General features: G+C 44.1%; 1 pseudogene; it reads left to right on the top strand.

Annotated features, from left to right (window-relative positions):
* The window catches only part of LOC107123677, a 36,063-nt pseudogene extending 20,005 nt beyond the window's left edge, over positions 1-16,058 (top strand).
* Positions 16,059-22,413: the final 6,355 nt, after the last annotated feature.

Raw genomic sequence — 22,413 nt, 5'->3', positions numbered from 1 at the left:
CAAAACTCTAGGAATTTTCAAATCTCCATGGTAAAAACCTGAAATAGGAAGTGACATCCCAACACTGTTTCCCCCCATTTCCCCTTCATCAATCCACTGAGCAAGGGCAGGGGATTGGGGGGGGGGCTGTCAAGAGCTCCCTAACCAGAATGGCAACTCTCATCTGAGGTTCTAACCGGTACACCACACTGGCTTCCAATCTGCTTCCAGAATGGCCTCACATATCGCATAATCAGTCGGTCAAATTGAACAAGTTGTAAATTAAAGAAGGCATGCCCAGTGCCAAAAGCAAGGATGGGTTGTGGAGAACTCCTTATCTGATTAGCCATGGACAATTAACTATTTGCATACTGGCTTAATTTTGCAAGATGTGAGAGCTTTTTTAGACCATACAAGCAGGGGGGGAAAGCTGGAATCAAAGAAATCAAACCATACATCATTCTGCACTTCATAACTTGCATTGAGTCCCTAGACTGGAAGAGATACACCATGCAAAATGAACTAAAATAAAAAGAAATATAAATCTTTGACTTTCCAAAGGCTCCACTGATGTAGAAGAATGTTTAACTGAAAAAATAACCATTAAAACACAGTCAGTATGTGGTTTGGTGGTACTATATTAGGACGGAGACTCAGGTACAAACCCCCACTCAAGAAAGGGTGGGATAAAAATATAAGAAATAAGTAAATCAGTATGACAAAAAAAATCCTATTGTGTCATATGATTTTGAATTTAAAATCTGAGGAACATGCTATTAATAACATTGTTCCTGATAATTTATGGGTTTTTTTAAATCTATGGCCAACATACTGTAACATCACCCAGGTGGCTTCTTATGCAATAAAGAGATGAAGCCTGATAGCATTTTAATTGACCGTTCCAAAGCATATACAGAAAAATAATTTTTCAACTGCCTGCTCTGGCTATAAACCACCGCTTCTCACATTGGGGGACTGTTCAGAAAATCTTTCCCCTCTTCTATTTCCAGACCTCACACAGAGTGATTACACGAGTTAGAAGCTCACATCAATCGTCTCTGCCACAGCCGTCCAAGTGGAAAGGGGTATGCTGCTCTGTACTGGTAAGCAAAGATTCCAGCCCACAGCCCTGTACATTAAAAACAGCAAAAAAAAGGGAAAAAAAGCCTCCTAATTTGTCATTATTGATGGCTGTGGAAGCCATTGTACTGCTGCCGAAAAGTTAAACACAGATTTTTCAATTTTCAGGACACAGTTGGTGGGCTGTTATTATTACTTTACTTTTTTTTATGGTTTGGTGAGTAAATCCAGATTGGTGTCTCCTATCACTAAATTAGTGAGAAAATATATGCTGCAGATGATGAGGTTTTGAGATGGAATACAAATATGTATCAGCATTCATACAATCTGCAGCATCAAGCAAGTACAGCTTCAAGCTTGCCTTCTGCTTAATTGGTAGATTAGTCAATTCTAGATTTAGCTGATTAGCATGTTAAATATGACCTTTAAAAAAAATTGTTTTGAAGTTATTTTGATGCTGGAAGTTAACCAGGATTGGGGACCAAAAAGCCACTTGGCTCCAGAGCTGGCCGGCCAAAAATTTTGGGGTGTTTTTTTTGGACAGTGACCTCATCCCTACACTGGCATTATTTTTGCCATCAAGTCACAGCTGATTTATGGCGAGGCAACCCCATGAGGTTTTCAAGGCAAGAGGCATTCAGAGGTAGTTTGCCATTGCCTGGCCCTGTTTCATGATGCTGGACTTCTTGGTGGTCTCCCAACCAAATACTAACCATGGCTGACCCTGCTAGCTTTCGGGATCTGATTGGGTTATCCTAGGCTACCCAGAAGAGTTATTCATTGGCCAGGAACTGTACAATGACATACGTCTCCCACAAAGGTCCCTCTAGCTCCAGACTGGCCCAGAAGATTCTTCCTTGGCTCTCCCAGAGAAAATCTGACCTGCCAGATTCAATTGACTCCTTCCAAGGTGTCCAGCTCTGAGAGGCATAGCACATCAGGCAGGACAGAAGAGTCTAAAGTCAAACTATGAGTCACAGAATGGCAACAAGTTCATAGAGCTCAGGAGAAATGTCATTAGGATTGGGTCAAAGGTCAGAATCTTCAAGGCGGTCAAAACAGGCACAATAGCCACCTGATTCAGCAAGTTCTGTGGAAGAGTTCTTGTATATCCTGGCTGAGTTTCAATTCAAGAGAGGTAACCTTGACTATACTGAAATAGACAGCCGTTTCCCCCCCCTCCCTGTGGCATTTGGTGTAGTGGTTAAGTGCGCGGACTCTAATCTGGGAGAACTGGGTTTGATTCCCCACTCCTCCACTTGCACCTGGCTGGATGACCTCGGGCAAGCCGTAGTTCTGATAAGAGCTGTTCTTGAAAAAAGAGCAGTTTCTGTCAAGATTGCCGCTCTGAGACACCTTTGGGTAGTGAAGGGCGGGGTATAAATCCAATCTCTTCTCATAATAATAATAATAATAATAATACTTTCCATTTATTAATCGCTTTCCTCAGTGGGCTCAAAGCGATGTACAGTTACTCAGTATAGACAAGGGACTAACAATGTTTGTAGGGGATAGGGAAGACAACATATATTCATTTAATTGCACGCACCGTCACTGCCCGGTGTAGATGTCTTCTGGCTGGCTCCGTCATTTTCCCGCATGGCAGCTTGCTGGCCAGGCTTCAGGACCCGTATGTCGATCGCCACACTGCCACCACCTGGTCCATTGCAGGAGTTCTTTTCGTAGCTGAGAAGCTGTTTCGCTTTACAAGCCTTGACCAGGATGTCCGACCGTCAGCTAACGCCCTCCCACAAGGGAGATTGGTGTGCCCACCCTCTCTAAGGAGTGGTTCCCATTTTATCTACTCGCCAAAGCTTTCGAATCGCTGGGTGGACGATGAGCTGGGGACAACAGGCTGGCTGCTCACACCAGCGCGGGGCTTGAACTAACACAGTTCAGATGTTAAGACAGTGGGATAAACCCACTGTGTCACCGCTCTTAGATCATATGTGAAACCAGCTCAGCCTTTCTGCTCACCACTTCTTCCCCTACTCCCCCTTTTGTTTTAGAGGAAAGATATATGTTATCTGTAAATTCTGAACTCTATACATTATACAACAAAATTACCTGAGTTGACAAGCTGAAAATAGTGCAAGAAATATTGTCTAATGTTATTTCCAGTGTTCATGGATCCCACAAGAATGTTGGCAAAATTTTCACAGGTCATATATTTACAAAAGATCAGCATCTGCCAATAAACAGAAGCTAAAACTTAGAATAGTGGGTCCTTTGCCAGTGATAATTATTTCTCAAGGCCCATATCCAGAGCTGCCAAGAGCTATTACAGATGACCACCCTCCCACCACACAACCCCAACCTGAACATCACAAGAAAGCCAGACATATGACTTGCCCAGCTCCAAGGACCCCCAGAGCGATCCCCTTAGTCCCTCCTTTTGGTGGCTCTGTACATATTCATAATTACAACCATAATCACCATGGTTCTCCGGCCCACTAAAAAAAGCCCACCAATTACATTCTTTCAACAGTTTCATGGGTGCATGTCCAACTAGGGAGCCAGTGTGGTGTCATGGTTAAGCGCGTCAGACCATTGTCTGGGAGAACGGAAGCTCGCTAGGTGACTTTGGGCCAGTCACATTCTCTCAGCCTAACCTACCTCACAGGGTTGTTGGAAGGATCAAATGCAGGAGATGAAAATGATGTAAGCTTCTTTGGGCACCCATTAGGGGAGAAAGATGAATTATATATATATAAAAATAATATTAGGGATAGGCTGAGGCTGTGGTTGCTGTTCAACAATCAAGGCATGGAAGTGTTGTTCTTTACAGAGTCCATGATTTCAGTGGCTGGAGCCAGGGCAGATTCTGGGAGTTTGGTCCAGATATGTTGGAAGCAGACAGAAGATACTAGAAAAGGCAAGGACAGAAGGATTGTATTATTTTTATGCCTTGAGATACTGATACTGGCAGACTTTACAAGGCTGTTGTGATAATGTATGTGAAGCCCTCTGAACATGGAAAATTCTATGGAATACTAAGTCTTTTATAAATATATGGATATTTCCCATTGCAACACAGTTAATTGCTGCCCCCAAATAAGCATGAATTTCTTTGCCTACAAACAGGCAAACAAACAAACACGGACTGGTGTTATGTCCTGTGTTGGTGACATTACTATATTTCTTATGCGAAGAAAAAAAAAGCCACAACAAACTCTCTATAAATATATGTAATCTTGAATAAATCCCTTGGGCCTTCCTGAACTTTGCTCTACATCCTGTTTGCAAAATCTGAAATAGATTTCGTAGGAGCAGAGAAACTGACCTTTCACCTGGCTTCTTCCATAGAGGAGAACAGAACAGAACAGACAGTAGGGAAACTGGATGGTAACAAAAACCAGGACAGGCTGAAGATATGAAGAGACATGGAAATGAAATTATAAAGAGGAGCTGTGGTGGATTATGAGTCATGCTCAATGATCCACTGATTCAGTTCACTTCTGCTCATTGGTCATTTGGTGAACTGTTTGGATGTCATTTTGGATACAGCCAATTAGTTTAACTGCATACTTTCTCACAACAGCCGTCTCTACCATCTATCTGCTACCACTGCTACCATCTCCAATTCTTAAAATAAAAAGGGGAAATATCCTGTTTGTGATTTTTGAATTGAGACTTACTACTTAGGTGCCTCTGGTATCAAGCCTAACAATAATACTTTGGAGGAAGCCCCAGTGGTAATCTTAGGATTACAGCCTCTGTTTGCCTCTGAGTCTGCCTCTGAGTTTGCCTAATCTCTGTCAGTTCTTGACATCATTACTCAAATAAATGCCACTGCCTGTGCAAGTTGAAACAGCAAGGGAAAAAATCTAGCCAATAAGACTAATTTAAAGAATACATTTGATGCACAGGTTCAAGGAGGGGGCAAGCAGTTCCATGATTTACCTGAGCATGGAATGCATAACTGTTTTTCAGTAACTGTGATTATATAGGTCTCAGACTAGATAACATCAGCCACAGTTGCAACAGTCCAGCCCTGTAGCATAAATGCTATGATCGACCAGAGGTCATTTCGAGGGGGATCGCGGGGGAACGCAGTTCCCCCGGGTGAGGTGCAGGGGGGCGGGGCACATGACGAAGCCCCGCCCCCTGCTTCCGGCCGCCCCGCTTCCGGCCCTCATTCAGCCAGGAGGAGGCAGGAGAAGAGGGAGGGTAAGTTGCTTCCTCCCTGCCTCTCCCCACCCCTGCCTGCCTGGGGCCAGGGAGGGCCTTGGCGGGGCTTCCTCGCACTCCCGCTGGCCTTGCAGGTCCACCGCCGGGCCCCTAATGTCAGGGGGTGTGGCATATGCTAATGAGTTATGCTAATTAGTTCCCCTAGCTCTTTTTCTACGAAATGACCCCTGTGATCGACATGATCTTTGTGAGAGACCAAGAACTCAGCTTGTATATATCTGAGGGAGTTCAAGCTTGGCAATCGTATTGGTGTTGCAAGTTCATAGTATACTTAATAGCTATCAGACATATGTTCTTATCAGTTTAGCTTTCCTACAGTACCTGGGTCATTTCCATTTAAATTTGTGTCCCAGTCTTTCACACATGCATGCTGCTTCAGTACTTGTGAACAGGAAGTGCAAGCCAGCATAGAGGGAATGAGCGAGGCATTTGGGTGGTGGGCCTGCGTATTCTGAAGTCTGAAATAAGTCTAATCAGGGGTCATTTGGGGGGGACGTGGGGGGAATGCCATCCCCCCGGGTGAGGTGCGGGAGGGCGGGGCCTGGAGCTCCCTGCTGGTGCCCGCTGGAGGTCGCCGCCGGCTGTGGGGAGGACACACTTCCGGTGATGTCAGGGGGTGTGGCATATGCTAATGAGTTATGCTAATGAGTCCCCCTAGCTCTTTTTCTACGAAATGACCCCTGAGTCTCATCATTCTCCAACAGCTCAATAACGTCCTTATGACGGCTCCATGTAAATCAATCGAGGAATAACCCTGATGCTGTGAAAATACATTTGTGTTGTGTGACAGTAGTCTTCTCTTCTCTTGAAAAACTTTTCCTTCTACCCTTTTCTTTTTCCACTGCAAAAGCAGAGGCACTGAAATTTGCAAGAAGTTCCAAATAAATTGGGTATACAGCCATTTGTTCGGCAGACTAACTGGTTTGCATGGCTGAACTGCCTGTTTCAGTTCAGTTCAAGCTTGGATATGATGGATAGCATATTTTGAAAACTATATTTCTAACTTTCCGGGCCATCTTCCCCCTGCAAAAACGCTGCTAGCGTTCCACAGTCTAAAAAGCCAAGAAATGTTCTTATGCGGTCAAACTTCTGTCTCTTATAGGAATGTCTTGAATTTAATAAGCTTGGTTGGGGAGATCTGTTTTTGTCCTCTATAACGGATTGGCTACTATAAGCAAGTCCGTCATAAGTACCGCGTACAACATATAATTTACCAGCCGTGGTTAGGAAGGAGAAGCCAAGGGGTTGAGGCTGGGTGGGTAACATGATCTATTTTGTTAACCAAATAGCTCTTAAAATACTTTTAATTTTTGGAGAAACTATCAATCTCAACATTCCTGGCCCTTTGCTGTTGCAATGGTGAAATGGTCTGTTCATCTTTACGTGGTCATTTCCTGGTAGATGACAAAAAAATAAACTATCCCTTTTTTCAATGCACACAGGACAAAAACAATCAATATTAACAGATTTTAAGCAGGGTATGGGGTTATCTCCTCACAGGCCTCTAGTCATCTTTCCTCACTGGGTGATACTGAAACATTTTCTGGAAAGGCCTAGGTGGGTCTTCCCCAGACAATTTGCATGGGACGGTAGTGGTGAGGTATTCATTAGGTGTTACTAGATATGTTTTGGGAAATCTGAATGTCTGGAGGTGTCAAAAAGATGTACATAAGAACATAAGAGAACATAAGAGAAGCCAATGTTGGATCAGGCCAATGGCCCATCTAGTCCAACACTCTGTCACACAGTGGCCAAAAATACCAGGTGCCATCAGGAAGTCCAGCAGTGGGGCAGGAGGTCCAGCAGTGTATGTGCTTTATGTAAATAAAGGGTTCTTTGTAATTTGTCTAATTATGCTTGAGACCTCCAGTCACATAAGCTGAATAAGTTGATTGATTGAATAAAGGGTTCTAGCGGAGCTCTTCACTAATAACAAATACGTAAACCACATATTGGAATACAAGGGCCACAAATTTAGAGGAGGAGGCGGAGCCTGTCCTGGGCTGAGGAAAGTGAAATAAAAAGGAGTCAGTTGATTTGTTGCCACTTTCTCTTTCTCAGTTTTCCAGCTCATTGACAGCCATTCTTGGTCTGCTTGCTTACCCTCCATCTAGCTGTCTGCCTCTGCCACACCACACCTTGGGCTGTCCCTGACCAGCGCAGCAAGTTTGAGAATGAGGAGTCCTTCAGGATGTTGAGCCAAGAGCGTGAGCTTAAGTTTACTGGCTTCAGGGTGGGTTTTAGAATGCCTGTAGGGACAGACGGTCTGAGATACCCTTGGTGGCCACAGGAACCCCCCCCTCTCCCCTTGGGCTGTCCCTGACCAGCGCAGCAAGTTTGAGAATGAGGAGTCCTTCAGGATGTTGAGCCAAGACAGTGAGCTTAAGTTTACTGGCTTCAGGGTGAGTTTTAGAAGATGGCCACAGGAACCTCCCCCCCCCTCTCTCCAATGTTTTGCAGCCAGCTGGCAGGGGGAGCAGCAGCGGACACCAACCTGAGAATACGTTGGCTTTGAAAGAGAGGGGGTCAAGATCTACTTAAAAGTGCCTGCGATTCTTAATGGAGTGTTATTTGGAAAGGCTGGATAGATCTCTAAAGACTGGATGGCATGGGCTGCCAAGAAGCTGATGAAGAGCAGGCACTGTGAGAGGATGCATTGGCACACCAGCCTTTTGAAGAAACTTGGCCAAGAACTTGTGAATTCAAGGACAGAGACAGGTCTCATCGGGGGAAAAAATGGAGAGTAACAGTATTCACACAGAGCCATGAGTCCTGGGATCCCCATCTACTGGGGTTGCCAGCCTCCAGGTGGGGCCTGGAGATCTCCCACTTTTACAACTGATCTCCAGCTGACAGAAATCAGCTCCCCTGGAGAAAATGGCTGCTCTGAAGGGTGGACTCTATGGCATTGTACCATGCTGAGGCTCCTCCCCTCCTCAAACCCCACCCTCTCCCGGATCCACCCCCAAAGTCTCCAGGTATTTTCCAACCCAGATCTGGCAACCCTACCATCTACTTCTCCATTGCATAATGATTGTCTTGGGCATGGCTGTCCCATGTCTTCTGTTTGCTAACTTCTTTTCTTCTCTCTCCCACAAGCTGGCTACATCTGACGTTTACACAATGGGCAAAAAACTCCTTGTGACCACATTGAGACTATTATGGCTGTCTTTATCCTAAATATGCGTGTATATTAGAAGTGTATTGGATATTTGAGAGCCAGTGTGGTTAGAGTATCAGACTAGGCTCTAGCAGACCCAGAATCAAATCCCCACTCTCTGTGGATGCTTCTGGGTGACCTTGGGCCAGGCGTACACTTTTAGCCTAATCTACCTTGTGCAATTGTTGTGAGGATAAAATGAGAGACGAGAATGATGTAAGCCACTTTCGGTCCCCATTGGGGATATAGGTGGGGCTACGAAGTAAGTAAGTTTAAACTTTCACCGGTGTGTAACTTAGAACATCTGAGAGCACTGAATAGCTTTGTTGTGATCATGAAATGTAGATCTCTTGAAACGCGGAAAACAACCGCTTTGCTTCCTGAAAACCAATAGCCCACATCTGAGATTTGAAGGTCACAATTATAGATCAAATCTCATTTGACACCCTTGGAAGAAATTAACTGGATTTGAGTTCTTGTGACAACTTGTGAAAACGACACACATATTGAAGCTCTTTTCAGCAGTCTTTTATGTTTCAATTATTTGGATATATTCATAGATTTTAAACAAGACATCCAGCTTGCCCGTCACTTTGGTCTTGTAATAAGATGCAACAAGGAAAGCAAGGAAGATGAGAATGGGTGAGATGATACGTTTCCAGTGATGTCCTAAGCACTGTCATACCTTTCTAAGCCTATTCACTTCAATGGACTTAGAAGGGCATAATTCTGCTTAGGCTTGCATTGTTCGTCTTGTAGAAAGAGAAGTGAGACACTGGCTTCATTATTAATTGGATTTCTTTTTACCCCATTCTTCTTTCACGGTACTCAGTGTGGTGTATATTTCCCCCCATTTTATCCTCACAACAACCTTGAGGTAGTACCCATCACAAGGTTATCCAATGAGCTTCATGACCGATAGGGATGTGAATTCTGATCCTAGTGAAGCAAGGTATCCACGACTTCACACTGGCTGTCACTGATCCAGCTCAGTACTGTCAAAGAAGCAGAAAACAAATACAAACTTTTGAGACAAACTTTGGACATGACTGAGTCAGTTCCAGTTACATATCTGTGTGAAATTTAAGTGACACTCTGCTTTATGAATATTCAAAGAGCTGTCTTATGCCTTATGAGGAAAGGTTGAGGGACTTGGGAATGTTCAGAGAGCCGGTTTGGTGTAGTGGTTAAGTGCGTGGACTCTAATCTGGGAGAACCGGGTTTGATTCCCCACTCCTCCACTTGCACCTGCTGGATGACCTTGGGCAAGCCATAGTTCTGTCAGAGGTGTTCTTGAAAAGAGCAGTTTCTGTCAGACCTCTCTCAGCCCCGCCTACTTCACAGGGTGTCTGTTGTGGGGAGGGGGAGGGAAAGGGGTTTGTAAGCCACTCTGAGACTCCGAGTGAAGGGCAGGGTATAAATCCAACCTCTTCTCCTCTTCTCTTAGTCTGGAGAAGAGGAGGTTGACTTGAGGGGGGACATGATTGCTCTCTTGAAGTATTTGAAGGGCTGTCACTTAGAGGCGGGCAGGGAGCTGTTCCTGTTGGCAGCAGAGGATAGGACTTGCAAGAATGGGTTTAAATTAAGGGCGGGAAGGTACCAAGTGGATATTAGGAAAAACTTTTTTACAATAAGAGTTGTGCAACAGTGGAATCAGCTGCCAAGGGAGGTGGTGAGCTCCTCCTCCCTGGCAGTCTCTAAGCAGCGGCTGGACAAACACTTGCCAGGGATGTTCTAGGCTGATCCTGCATTGAGCAGGGGGATGGACTAGATGGCCTTCCAACTCTGTGATTCTATGTTTAGTCAGGCCAGATGGTCCTTCTAGTTGTTGTCTACTCTGTTGTCCACTCTGACTAGTAGCAGCTCTCAAAGATTTCAGGCAGCAAAAGATCTTCCCCTGGACCTGGACAAACTCTGAGACCATTGCCTCCTTAGAGACTGACATTTTTTCCCCATGGCATAAGCTCACCATTCTCTGTACCTGTTCCCATAGATCTTTTTCCACTGGAAATATCAGGAATGAAAAATGGGACACTCCACAGGCAAATCAAGTATTCTCCTGTTGAGCCGCCCACAGCCCTCTTTCTTGCAGTAGTTGTGATTCTTCTTTTTGCAGAAAGAGAGCCATGATCCAGCTTCCTTCTGCTCTTCCAGAAATAAACAATCTGTTGAAAATTTATAATAGGACGGGATGGCCAGCTCCGGTCTGGGCTTTTAAAAGCAGAAGGAAAGTCTCTCCTTTGTCCTATGATTAATGCTGGTTTGCTTCCAAAGTCTTGGCCCTGCCAAATGAAAGCAGCTCAAGGAGAGAAATTATAGCTGGAAAATCATTATGTGAGAGTGATGTTATGCTTGCGTTGTCTATGTGTGTTCTGCATGTGTTTTTAAAAGGGGCAGCATAAGTACTGTCAAAGCAAGTCTCTTATTTCCCCCCAGCTCCCGTATAAGCAAAGAGCTTGATGAATAATGTAATTTTCTCTGTGGTTAGTTTACAATTTAATGGCATAACATAGTTGCCAAAAATGTTTTATTTCTTCACGCACACAAAAAAGGTATCATTGCCAGTAATTTGTGTTCATGGATGGATTCTGGAGTCTATGGGAAAGCAAAACCTGATGTAGAAATATTACTCCTATTTATATTTATCTGTATATCTGTGCTGAAATATATACCATTATAAAACAAAGCTGTGCAACCAGCCATGCACACACACCAGCCATGCGCACAGTGAAGAAACATTTTCATTGTGTCTGATGAAGTGTGCTTGCACACAAAAGCTTATACTTTGAATAAAACTTTGTTGGCCTTAAAGGTGCCCCTGAACTCTAACTTTGTTATGAAGAATGCTGTTAAAGATCGGTTAGAGCATGAAGAATATTTTGTTAGAGAATCTCAGTCTCCTCACAGAACTACATTTCCCAGGATTGTTTGAGGGAAAGCCACGAGACCCACAGGAGTTAAACTAGTTAACTGTTTAGTGTAGAAAGTCTTTAACAGAGATTAAAGCTGTAATAGAAGGAGGGAATGGCCAAGACCGACTGCAAAAAATGGCTGGATCCCACCCAAGACATCACAGTGGTTGACAGGCAATCAGATTTGGCAGTGTTCTTATGTCACTAAAGATGAATCAAGTTAATTCACAATCAGGGCAATGCTTTCTAGTAAGACGAGCAATTTCGAGATAATTACCGAAAGCCCATCAAAAGCAATTGCTTTTTGGCACTGTTAAAAATGTTCACAAGACATAGTGGGTGTTTTCCTCTGCCCTAGTTAATAGTTCCTTGATGAGAAAGGATTTATTCTGACATACATATGATCGCAGAATTATATGACTATAGTGCTGAAAGATACTTCAGAGCAGAACGCGCCAACCTTGGTTAGCCTATGGGTATTTCTGGAATTTTAAAAAAGGGGAGTGGGCATCACCATAAAATGGCTGCCGTGGACGGGCAGCATCACACAACACTGGAAGATTCCAAGCAAATGTCCTTCTGTGATGGGGGCTGCTGCTTCCAATCTAGCATTCCCTGGGGAACCAAAGATGATGACCCCTGAGGACTTCTGAGACACCTTCTGGTTTAACGAGCTGGAGGAAAGCCAAGGTTGGCTCTTTGCTATGGGAAGGAGGAGCTTTGAGAAAGCGGTATGTGGGTGCCAGGAAACGCACCAGTGGGCACCCCCTTGGGGACTAGGGCTTCAGAGGCTGTCCACTCTATCTCCATCGAATGCTTCCAAAGTTTCCCAGGAAAATGTATCATATAAATATATCATACTCCTTAGACACTCTGAGGCTTGGACTTGTGCCAAGGTATCTAACCTGGCCCTTTATGCTAAATAATGGGGGGGGGGAGTCAAGATCTTCTCTACTTATGTATGTAAACACCTAGTGGCTGTGCACAAACAGACAAATCAATGGAGCATCCTCTTATGCTCATGTTTGGACTTTCTGCCCCCTCTGCCAGTGCGCCTCTTCAATATACCTGCATGTCAACTTGTGTGTGTGTGTGTGTGTGTGTGTGTGTGTGTGTGTGTTAAGTGCCACTGAGTGACTTCTGACTCATGGAGACCCTCTGAATTAATGTCTTCCAAAATGTCCTGTCTTTAACACCCTTGCTCGGGTCTTGCAGACTTAGGGCTGTAGCTTCCTTGACTGAATCAATCCATCTCATGTTGGGTCTTCCTCTTTTCCTGCTGCCTTCAACATTCCCTAGCAGTATTGTCCTTTCCAGTGATCCTTTTCTTCTCATAAAGTGACCAGCAGGATTTCATTTTATCCATTTACTTACTTATTTCAGAGCGTTGCCAGGCATTTTCTGTGAGAAAAAGTGAAAACTGCTCTCTGCTTTACTAAAAGTCTACAGCTGTATGTTGCTGCCCATTCTGATTTCTATATTTGGTGATAGAAAATAGCAGATCAAAGATCTCACTGCTAGTAAACTTAAGTAATGGGCTAATTCATTTCAACAACTGCCAAAGAGCATACTGATTCTCCTAATCATTCAATTATATTTTAAAACCATATCTCCTTTTAAAGTCTGAGTAAACTGGATCCTCTGTTTCTGTTAGAGGTCAACGGCCAACATCCTATTAATTTTAAAGCCTGCTGGATTGTTGGTCCCTACTCCAAATTATTCTCTTTTTGAGAAGACTCAGTTTGTGATCCTGGGGAAAGTTAGGTTTCTGGTCAGGTCTGGCTCTCCATAAAGCGGCGGATGGGAGGAAAGCAGCACTCAGAACCGAGGTCCAGCAATCAATGCTAAATAATAAAAAATTAAAAGGAAGAAGCATTCTGTCAATAGCACCTCCTGTAACAAAGGGAATGCTCGTTTTATATTGATTAGCTCCTGCTAAATAATGTATTCCTTCTTCGCTGCCATGCCAGCTCTTGCGGGGCTGTTTATTGCAAAGCCCGGCTAGCCCAGAACAGCTCGGCCAGCGGAGCAATCGATATCCTATCTGTAAACATGCTTGCAAATGCAGTCCCAGAGCTGGCCCCATCAAATCCACCGCTACCCCATTAAGGCACAGAAGTGTGAAAGGAGGGGACTTGTTACATTCCTTCAGCACCATTCCAGACAACAAAAGGACACTTGAGCTGTGAAACGGCAGCCCGTTTTAGGAACAGCTGTTCTACTTTTCACTGTATAGGTCTGAAATGCAGAGACTGCTGAATCCCCACACATAAATGCATTGCAAATGTCCACAGTTATTGTGGAGCTGGATAATTATTGACTTCACCTATACTCCGCCTTTCTCCCCAAAGGGGGCCAAAGTGGCTTACCTCAGTCTTCTGTCCTCTATTTTAACCTCACATCAACCCCGTGAGGTAAGTTCTGCTGAGAGGTTGTTACTAGGCCGAGGTCACCCAGCAAATTTCTGTGGCAGATAACCAGTGCACGACACTGGCACTCATACTGACAGTGGTTCTTAGATATTGGTTCTCATCCAGAAATTATGTTTAGCCCCCTCACTGCATGATACATGGAGCACCTAAAGGAGATCCAGACCAAACCTGTGTATTCTACAATATGTGAAGAGGCAGGTTGCACGTACCTTGATGTTTTTGTGAATGACGTACATTGCCCAGAGCCCTGCATTACAGGGCTTGGGCAATTAACACATTTAATGTATAAATAAATATGTTGTCACTTTTTAGTTTTCAAAGGCCTTTTAAAAACTCTTGCTTTTTAAAATTCTTGCCTTAAATTTTGGTAATATATATTTTTTACACTTTCAAATATACATGAATGTTATTGGTATGGGTTTGGATCCCACAGAGAAACTCTGCTGATGACAGAGATTTCCGGCTCCTACTGGAACTCCAAAAAAAATTCCCACAGAAAAAGCTAATCCAGGGGGATAAAGGACCTCTAAGAACAACACAAGTGGAAATTCAGAGGACTGGAGTGGGAGAGGGAACTCAGCAAAATTAGTCCCTTTCCACTGGCCCCAACCCCCCATGTTTATGTTTGTACATTATTAGTGAGATGCCTCGAACCCTTCCTTAATATGGAAATGTGACATATCCTTGGCCTAAATAAATAAATACCCCAAAATAAGAGGCAGAGGTGAGGGGTGTGGTGTTTGCCGAAGGCTAAACAAAACAGCAGTCCAGAGGCACCCTAAAACTTAATGACATTTACCCCCTCATGAACTTTTGTGAATCAGAACTAGCCAATGATAAGAACCAACCTTTGGCTCCATAGCTTGGTCCCTTTGCCACCATGCTCTAACCATTTTTCTAGAGCTGAAGGGAGGATTAATTTCAAGTTAAGTGATGAAGACTTGGAGCAGGATAAGCCAGATACTTCAGGGAAACAGCTGATATTCAGCTTGAGTTTAAAGGAAGTCACAGATTGTATCACATTGGTATGAAAGACCAAAAGGGCCAATGGACAGAGTCTTTTAAGCTATTCTGTTTCCATGTGCTGATGGCGAGTTTCTAGCATTTGGACATTCATTGTCTTATCTGTAAGGGGAAAGTTGCCACAAGCTTTAGAAGTTGCTCTTTCCTTCAAGGTTGTTATTAATGTTAATGCTATTAATGTTGTTTGCCACTTACTGGTACTTCATACAGTATAAAATTTGTATCTGAAACAGTACAGGGGAATGCTATGTAATGAAACCCACATATATCTGAGGGAACACAGGGTTTCCCCCAATAGCATCCCCTGGGATAGTTTCAGATTGGGAAAATAGTAAGGTGGTGATGGGGGAAGAGCCTGAAGCCCCTAAACAGGCACCTCGAACACAAGAATTGAAGAGAACCCTCAACTCACATGTGATTGTCTTGCATCTAGCGCCTCATGGAGATCCAAACCTGTGTATTCTATAATGTGTAAATAGGCAGGTTGCTCATAAAAATGCCAGAGGAGTAGCCATGTTAGTCTACTGATACAACATGAATCCAGTAGCAGCTTCAAGAGTAATGACATTTAGTCCATCATAAGCTTTGGTAAGTCAGAGCACAGTTAACTTCAGAAATGATTCTGTTTCAGGAATGATCCAACCCGCAAGCCAAATGACATTGGCACATATGTTGGATTTCACTGCACTGGCACTTTGTCTACGTGGCATGCTGAGGTTTAATGCTTCTTTGGATGCATGCCTGTATCATTCATGGAGCCATTGATATAGAATTGTTTCAATGGCATGAAAATGGCTTCATCCAGGAGATGTATGCTCATCAAAAATGTGATTCTTTTTTCATCCATCTGACTGAAAGGAAATGAGTACACAACAAGAATATCTTTATCAACAACATAACCCAATGAAGCTTGGGAGGCTTAGTCTTGAAATGTTTATTTTCTCACTCTTCCAGGGTCTTAGGTTGCTCCTAAGGGAGGTTTGACACCTGGCAGCAGTTCCAGTCATATCCTGGATACTCTGGCTGTAGCTCTACTGGTGCTAAACTTACTGATACGTCCTGCTCACATTTGTTACGGTTGTCTTCTTTTATGAGATTCGGCTGCATTGCCCAATAGTGTCGATCGATGGTTTTCAAGCTTACAATTCTCTTCGCCTTGGGATGGGGTGGGGGTAGCCATGGTGGTCTGCAGTAGAAGAGCAAGATCCAAGCCCAGTAGGACCTCGAAGACCAACAAGGTTTCCAGGGTATAAACTGGAGTATCGAAAGAGTATCTCATGAGGACAACTTTGACTCTGGAAAGCTTGTACCCCGGAAATGTTGTGAAATCTTGAAGGCACTACTGGACTGGAATCCTATAATTCTCTTAGATTCAGCAAACCATTTAAAATGTCAACTTCTCAGCCAAGGAATCCTTGCAACTGTACCATGGAGCCCATGTACATAGGGAGGATCTTGTGGTATGTTGTATGGCACATGCTTCATTCATGAACTGACAATATGGTTTAGAACAAAAGTAGGCATACTTCAGACCTGAGAGATCTGATTTTTAGATTCTGAGGTCCATGAGCTGAAACCAATTGCAAAAGGGTCCTCCCTTTATGCCAATAAAGGTATTGTATTTGTAAAAGGGTCCTCCCAGTGGGCCAAGTAAAATACTTCCCCAGAGGATGGGCAATCACAGTGATTCATCATCCCACATTTATTTATTTACTGTTTTCATATCCCACCCTTCATCTACTGCTCAGGGCAGCAGGGTCTTTTCCAGTGAGTGCTCCCTTCTCATTTGGTGGCCAAAGTATTTGAGCTTCAGTTTCATTATCTGGCCTTCCAGGGAACAGTCAGGGTTGATTTCTTTGAGGATTGACTGATTTGTTCTTCTTGCAGTCCAAGGGACTCTCAAGAGTCTTCTCCAGCACCATAGTTCAAAAGAATCTATTCTTCTGCGCTCAGCCTTCCTTATAGTCCAACTCTCGCAGCAAACCGCGTGATGTTTTCTTAATGAGTTGGGCTGGGGTTTACCTGATCTGACTCTTTTTGCCCATGACCACATGGCTGTGAGGAACTTACCGTTCCAAGCAACTGCAAGGCCCAACTCAGAGGGGCTCCTCCCTCCCTCCACACACATTGCCTTAGCTGAAAGGGACACATTGGGGGGCTGCATGTAAAGTATTCTGTGCATGTGTACCCCCCAAATAAGGGGCACCCTAGGGTTGCCAAGTCTGGGTTGGAAAATACCTGAAGACTTTGGGGGTGGATCCGAGAGAGGGCCTCAGCATGGGACAATGCCACAGAGTCCACCCTTCAAAGCAGCCATTTTCTCCAGGGGAGCTGATCTCTGTCAGCTGGAGATCAGCTGTGAAAGCGGGCGATCCCCAGGCCCCACCTGGAGGCTGGCAACCCTAGGCACCCCCCATACCATTTAGGCTCAGGAAAATGGCATGGGCAAGAAGGCTGGAAGGCCTCTGCCTTGTGCTTTGAACCCAATCTGAATCAGACCCTGAGGCATGTGGGGAAATAAGTTCCCCATAGCTGCTATGTGGCTGCAGGAAAAATGACTCATTTTGGGGAAACCCCAACTGGACTCATTAAAAGCTGTATCATGTAGTTTGATTCATAGACAGCCAACTCATTTATAGGTATCACTGAGAAGTGGTTATCCTTTGTGAGTAATTTGTGTCAGCTTTAGGGATGCTGTGAATTTTGCCACAAATGTGTTCAAGAGTCGAACTGAACTGTTCAGTTCATGCTAAACAGCTGTGAATGCCCGCCCAATGGGTTTGCATCAGTGTTTCTGCAAAACTGCGCACATGCACAAAGACACGGCTGATTCAAACTGAATGACAGCCATTAGCATCTCTAATGAACATCAAAGGGCAGGGCTTTATTTAAACACAGCATTTATTTATGACTGATCCATGTGATTTGTGAACCAACTGCAGAACCATAGCAAGGATTTTTAAATTTGGGGGGGCCTTTTAAAAAGTGGGGAGCACTGAAATTCATGGCGCCCACTTCTCCCCCAAAACATTTAATGAAAGGGCGGCGTGAGGCTTGCCACCGCCACTGGCAGCAGTGAACACAAGAAATAAGTCGGGGCGCCTGGCCAGGGTGGTAAGTTGGGGTACCCTGGCAGAAAGTCGGGGGCTGGGCCCCAAAATGCTCCACTGTATCTATGGGCCGCCTGACTAGTTGTCTATTTAAACAATTGTCATCTGAGTGGAGTGGTTACACAGCAAGGGTGAGAGGTATTAAAACTCAGCTAGGCTGTGTGAGAACCCACATGCACAAAAAGCCAATTGGACTGTGCTGCAGGACTAAGACAGTATACAAGGAAGCAACCTGTTGAACAGCCAGAACGGGATTAATGAACAGTCAAACTGATCACTGAAAAGACAGCTCCCTTTTTATGACCGGTGAACAAGGCAAGAGCCAAGCTGGTGGATGTTGGAGCATCCCTAGTCAGCATTCTTCTGTATTACTTTACTAGAACAACCAGTAAACTGGTTGCTATGCCAAGTGGCAGCAATCCTCACACAGTTGGGAACTTCCCCGAAATCAGGATGGGAGGAGAAGATTAGTTTCATCCTGGGAGCTATATTGAAGTTAGGGCACAATTGGCAATGAAAACTCCCAGTAGCTTCTACACCAGGAGCCTTACATGATCTACTGGGACCTAGTCCAGAATCTAGCAGAAGATTACAATCTGCTTTTGGCCAACCGTTTGTTTAGGGTTGCCAGGTCTGAGTTGGAAAATACCTGGAGACTTTGGGGGTGGATCCAGCAGAGGGTGGGGTCTGGGGAGGGGAGGGGCCTCAGAATAGTGCAATGCCATAGAATTCACCCTTCAAAGAAGTCAGCTGGAGATCAGTTGTAAAAGCAGGAGATCTCCAGGCCCCACCTGGAGGCTGGCAACCCTACATTTGTTGGAATATGTGAGGTCTATAGTACAGCCTTATGAAGAAGATCTGAAGATCGTCTTACAGGGGGACAGCTGAAGGACTGATAGTTAGCATAGCTAGACTAGGAACTTTCTACTTTTTCGAATTGTGTCCTTTTCAAATTGTGCCTGTCCCCTGATTGGCTCTTCTGGAGATTTCCTGCTGCTGTAGAGATTCCTGTTGCTCTTTGTTCCTTTTACAGCAGTTAGTTTAGGCTATCTCTCTGTATGTTCTATTAACAGTTTGTTCTTCTTTAATAAGCCTATTTTCCCCCTCTAAACAGTCAGTGCTCCACTTCCTTTGCATACTTAAACTCTGCTAACACCCTTGACCGGGAACACACTAGCAATATCCTGTGGCTCCATACTACAGGAAAAGCTTGATGGTGCTGGGCAAGTTTCTTTCAAGGAAGCTTCTCTGTCATTCCTCACTTCCTCATAGCAGGACTTCTTGCTTGGAGGTCTGCATGCTCTACCTAACTATTGTCATCCTTTGTGGAGGCCTTTCTCTGGGAACCGCCATCTTCAGAGTTGCTGTGGGTAACTGTCAAAAATAGTGGCCCTTTCTCTTGCAGCATGTGTCCTCCTACACCTGCCCACTTTTAATTGCCAAGTTAAGTCCTTTTTATGCATTCAGGTTGGGAGTTGGTTTTGGTTTCGTATGAAGATTGGGTTTTGAGTGGGCACACTGCTGTTGGTTTTAAAAATCGATTTTTTAAAAAAAACCTTCTGTTTATTGTTGCCTTTATTGGTATGATTTATTGATTTGTTTTAACTGCTGTTTTTCAATATAGAAGCTGCCTCAGAAATCTTTAGTGGAGAGGCAGGGTATAAATCTTTTAAACCAGTTAATAATAAATAAGCCCTAGCACCTATAGACTTCCAAGGAGGCAAAGGAATCCCTAAGACGAAGACTGAAAAACACTGAGATAAATTCAACACACGCAGGCTTCTAAAGTTTGTGTATGCTGAACGTTAGACCCCTTTCTCTTCCCTAGCCATCACGCACAGGTGAGCCATGGCCCACAAATATATCCCCTGTGTGTGTGTAAAGTGCTGTCAAGACACAGCAACCTTATGGCCACCCCAGCAAGGTGCTTTCATGGCAAGTGAGAAGCAGAGGTGGTTTGCCAGTGCCTTCCTTTGCAGAGTCTTCCTTGGTGGTCTCCCTTCCAAATACCAGTCCTACTTAGATTTAGACCGATTCCCCACAAGCAGCTGTGCTGCCCTCGCTCTTCTGTTCGCCCCAGTTGCATTGGTCAATTTCACACTATTTGCTGTGTGGCCACATTTTGACCTGCATCTCCCCCCGATTTCCCCGACGACTTCTCGATCGCAACAAACAAGGATTGAGAAGATGCAGAGGAAATTGGGGGGAGATGCAGATCAAAATGTGGCTGTGCAGCGAATAGTGTAAAATTGACCTATGTCACTGGGGCAAACAGAAGAGCGAGGGGGACACAGCTGCTTGTGGGGAATCAGTCTTGATGAAATAGGGTTATACCATGCCACCTTCCCTCATATATATATGGAGGATGGGGGCACCTTCTTCTGGGGCCCATAGAACTGGACCCCCTAATCCACTGTTTTTGAAACTTGGGGTGGGGGTAGAAGAGGCACCAACAGCTATGCTGCAAATATGGTGCCTCTACTTCAAAACACAGCCCCCACAGAGCCCGATTTATTCTCCATTATACCCTATGTGGACAATTGACTATAATGGCTCCCATAAGGTATAATGGAGCCGAAAAAAATCAGCAGTCCCAAATATTTACCGAATCCGAATACCATACCAGTATTGGGATTTGGGAATATTGGGAAATACCAATATTTTGGGGGTTCAATATATACTATGCAGTACTTCCAGATCTTTGAGAATATTTATAATATTTAGTATATATGCATATGTATGTATATATGTATGTATATGTGTATATAGATAGATATTGATATAGTTATAGATAAAACTATACAGAGATCAATCAAAAATTCTCACAAGCTATGGATGATGGGAGTCCGCTTGGTGTAGTGGTTAGAATGTCATACTAGGATCTTGATGACCCAGGTTCAAATCCCCACTCTACTATGGAAGCTTGCCGGGTGACCTTGGGCCTTTCGCATGCACTCAGCTTAACCTACCTTGCAGAGTTGTTGTGAGGATAAAATAGAGGAGGGGAGAACCATGTAAATTACTTTGAGTCCCCATGGGAAAGGAGACAAGCAGGGTATAAATGAAGTAAAAAATGATGTTGAATTATCCCCATATTGTGTGTGTGTGTGTGTGTGTGTGTACACATACTACTGAGTTCCTAGATGACCCAAGATCTGAGTCAGAGACTTTGTGGTTTTCTGCTGAAGCTCTTAACCGCTATACCACAATCCCTGTCATATAACCCCATGATGATGATTAAAAGTGATTCAAACCATTGCCTCAGCATTAGTTACTGAGGCTGGCAGCAACTCTCCAAGGTCTCAGGAAAAGAAAGGCCTTTAGTTAGAGAATTTATATACTCCCACCTTTGTACCAACACAGTCAGAATCCAAGGCAGGTAACAACAATGAATATAATACTACTACTACTAATAATAATAACCTTCCATTAAAATCACTGAAACAATTTGTTGAAACAGATAAGCTGAAGTCTTCCCTAACACCCACAACCTGAGATCCATTTGACTGGAAATGCCAGGGATTGAACCTGAGACTTTTTACGTATAGAGTATGTGATCTAATTACTGGTACTTCACATATTCTATATCCTAGTACTGAAGACATGTTGGTGGCTGCAGCTGTGGTGAGCCCTGGAAAGATCTCTTGTTCAGTTGTCTTAAGAACACTTTCATTAGTCTTCCACTTGGTATGCATATATGGTAAGGGATTTCTGTGTGTGGAGGAGCTCTTCCAGGAATGGAAACCCACAATGGATGCTTTCAAGCCCACACTGGTAGATGTGATAGGATCAACATATCCAAAAATTCAACTTTTGCATAAATTGTTGGTTAGGAGGCACTGGAGACCAACTACTATGAGTGGATGAGAGCACAGACTAACTGAGGCATACTTGTATGTGTCTATGTGGACTGATATGTGCACCTGATGTTTTGCATCTAGCTCAGCATGGTCTACTGTCACTGGCAACAGCTCTCCAGCATCTTTTGCAGAAAAAGGGTTCTCCTTAACCTACTAATTATCAGTGCTAGGGATTGAATCTGGAGCCTTCTGCAGGCAAAGCAATGGATCTTCCATTGAGCCATGACTTTTCCCCGGGGATGTGTCTTCAGCCATACCAGAAAAATGTGAGAACATCCATAGAAGTGCCACTAAGCTGAAAAGAAAAGTCCCGGAACTGACTTTGTTATAACAACCATATAGAATGTCTATATAAATTGTCTTCAGGTTTCCTTAAGAGAAGAACAAATTGGGGGAAAAGGTGGATTGGAGTGGTGATCATATGTTCATCCTACATCTTACTAGAGACTCAACAGGTATCCTTATGCATGGAGTAACACAGAGAGAGAGAAAGCAAGAGAGCTCGGTGAGGGTCAGAGAAGGTCTGAAGGTTAACCGTAGCCAGACATCCCTGGGGAAATTATTCTTAATGAAAACTGACATATGGATGCCCTTGACTGCTAGAGAAACAACAATCTCTCTCTCTCTCTCTCTCTCTCTCTCTCTCACACACACACAAACACAAAC

This window comes from Gekko japonicus, unplaced genomic scaffold, assembly GCF_001447785.1.
Source record: "Gekko japonicus isolate JY-2015 unplaced genomic scaffold, Gekko_japonicus_V1.1 scaffold197, whole genome shotgun sequence".
Taxonomy (NCBI): Eukaryota; Metazoa; Chordata; class Lepidosauria; order Squamata; family Gekkonidae; genus Gekko; species Gekko japonicus.
The sequence above is the reverse complement of the archived record's forward strand: the minus strand, read 5'-3'. Positions and strand labels throughout refer to the sequence as shown.